Source organism: Engystomops pustulosus, chromosome 6, assembly GCF_040894005.1.
Source record: "Engystomops pustulosus chromosome 6, aEngPut4.maternal, whole genome shotgun sequence".
Lineage (NCBI taxonomy): Eukaryota > Metazoa > Chordata > Amphibia > Anura > Leptodactylidae > Engystomops > Engystomops pustulosus.
Window position 1 is genome coordinate 146,991,032 of NC_092416.1, and position 2,500 is coordinate 146,993,531.

General features: G+C 52.7%; 2 non-coding genes across 2 annotated transcripts; both read right to left on the bottom strand.

Annotated features, from left to right (window-relative positions):
* Nucleotides 1-965: 965 nt before the first annotated feature.
* Nucleotides 966-1,037, bottom strand: TRNAP-CGG (transfer RNA proline (anticodon CGG)). Its single transcript has one exon. It is a non-coding gene; the product is annotated as a tRNA-Pro (tRNA).
* Nucleotides 1,038-2,367: 1,330 nt separating this feature from the next.
* TRNAP-CGG (transfer RNA proline (anticodon CGG)) lies at nt 2,368-2,439 on the bottom strand. Its single transcript has one exon. It is a non-coding gene; the product is annotated as a tRNA-Pro (tRNA).
* Between the last annotated feature and the right edge of the window lie 61 nt (nt 2,440-2,500).

Below are 2,500 nucleotides of genomic sequence, written 5' to 3' on the forward strand. Positions count from 1 at the left end.
AGGAAAGAGATTCTCGCACTAGAACTCTTGCCATAAGCAAAAGCAGAAGGTCAGGTGTCCTCATAGGAGGGAAAAAAATGGGCTCGTCCGGGATTTGAACCCGGGACCTCTCGCACCCAAAGCGAGAATCATACCCCTAGACCAACGAGCCAAAGACGATGAGGGGAAACTCACTGTGATTGCCTTACTTCTGGTGCTTGGAAGGCTTTGCCAGGCGACACACAGATTGCCTCTTGGACAGCTGCAGCGCAAAGGACAGAGGAGAGCCACTACAGACAGCTTAGGAAAAGGAAGGGCTCGTCCGGGATTTGAACCCGGGACCTCTCGCACCCAAAGCGAGAATCATACCCCTAGACCAACGAGCCGACGTTGGGGGTTAAGTGGCAAAGCCAGATGGATGACACCATGCACAGCCCTGTGCAACGGGAGAGGGCTGCGGTTGCAAACAGATGGGAGAAAAGGCAGACATACATGATGAGCTGCAACAAGTGGCACAGGAGGAGGATGCAAGGCATACAAAGGGAGGGCTCGTCCGGGATTTGAACCCGGGACCTCTCGCACCCTAAGCGAGAATCATACCCCTAGACCAACGAGCCAGCACGCCTTTGTGGAGCAAAGGCTTTTCGCCAACATTCCATCTAGCGCAACCGGCACGCCTTGTGGTTGTTTTGCCGCATTCACGCCAGATGAGCAGCTATACATCTATAATCGCTCGGTAAAAAGGAAGGGCTCGTCCGGGATTTGAACCCGGGACCTCTCGCACCCTAAGCGAGAATCATACCCCTAGACCAACGAGCCAACGTGGAAGCAAAGCCACAGGCTTTTCTGATGGCTCGGCTGCTCAGGAACGGCACATTGATTTCAGCCTGCCTTCTAAACGTACATGTCTTGTAAAAAAGGAAAAACCTCATAAAAGGCTTTGGTACCATAAGGAAAAGCAAAGTGGGAAGCGTTCACACTTGCCAGGGCTCGTCCGGGATTTGAACCCGGGACCTCTCGCACCCGAAGCGAGAATCATACCCCTAGACCAACGAGCCGACGGTTTGAGCTCTGTGTGCCACAGGAAAGAGATTCTCGCACTAGAACTCTTGCCATAAGCAAAAGCAGAAGGTCAGGTGTCCTCATAGGAGGGAAAAAAATGGGCTCGTCCGGGATTTGAACCCGGGACCTCTCGCACCCAAAGCGAGAATCATACCCCTAGACCAACGAGCCAAAGACGATGAGGGGAAACTCACTGTGATTGCCTTACTTCTGGTGCTTGGAAGGCTTTGCCAGGCGACACACAGATTGCCTCTTGGACAGCTGCAGCGCAAAGGACAGAGGAGAGCCACTACAGACAGCTTAGGAAAAGGAAGGGCTCGTCCGGGATTTGAACCCGGGACCTCTCGCACCCAAAGCGAGAATCATACCCCTAGACCAACGAGCCGACGTTGGGGGTAAAGTGGCAAAGCCAGATGGATGACACCATGCACAGCCCTGTGCAACGGGAGAGGGCTGCGGTTGCAAACAGATGGGAGAAAAGGCAGACATACATGATGAGCTGCAACAAGTGGCACAGGAGGAGGATGCAAGGCATACAAAGGGAGGGCTCGTCCGGGATTTGAACCCGGGACCTCTCGCACCCTAAGCGAGAATCATACCCCTAGACCAGTGATGGCAAACCTTTTAGAGGCCGAGTGCCCAAACTACAACAAAGACCCGCTTATTTATGGCAAAGTGCCAACACAGAAATTTAATTTGTGATTTATACTCCCTTCTCTGTCACACCTTTCATTCATACCAGCACCCTGGGAACACCAATAAAGCAGAAAATAGTCCCAGGTAGAGCTGTCACTTTAAAATAGCTCTGTGTACAGAAAGTCCTGGGCTGTCTGGGACTGCAGGAAGATACTTGGAGTCATCCCTGGTGATGGCCTGAGTGCCCACAGAAAGGGCTCCGAGTGCCACCTCTGGCACCAGTGCCATAGGTTAGCCATCACTGCCCTAGACCAACGAGCCAGCACGCCTTTGTGGAGCAAAGGCTTTTCGCCAACATTCCATCTAGCGCAACCGGCACGCCTTGTGGTTGTTTTGCCGCATTCACGCCAGATGAGCAGCTATACATCTATAATCGCTCGGTAAAAAGGAAGGGCTCGTCCGGGATTTGAACCCGGGACCTCTCGCACCCTAAGCGAGAATCATACCCCTAGACCAACGAGCCAACGTGGAAGCAAAGCCACAGGCTTTTCTGATGGCTCGGCTGCTCAGGAAAGGCACATTGATTTCAGCCTGCCTTCTAAACGTACATGTCTTGTAAAAAAGGAAAAACCTCATAAAAGGCTTTGGTACCATAAGGAAAAGCAAAGTGGGAAGCGTTCACACTTGCCAGGGCTCGTCCGGGATTTGAACCCGGGACCTCTCGCACCCGAAGCGAGAATCATACCCCTAGACCAACGAGCCGACGGTTTGAGCTCTGTGTGCCACAGGAAAGAGATTCTCGCACTAGAACTCTTGCCATAAG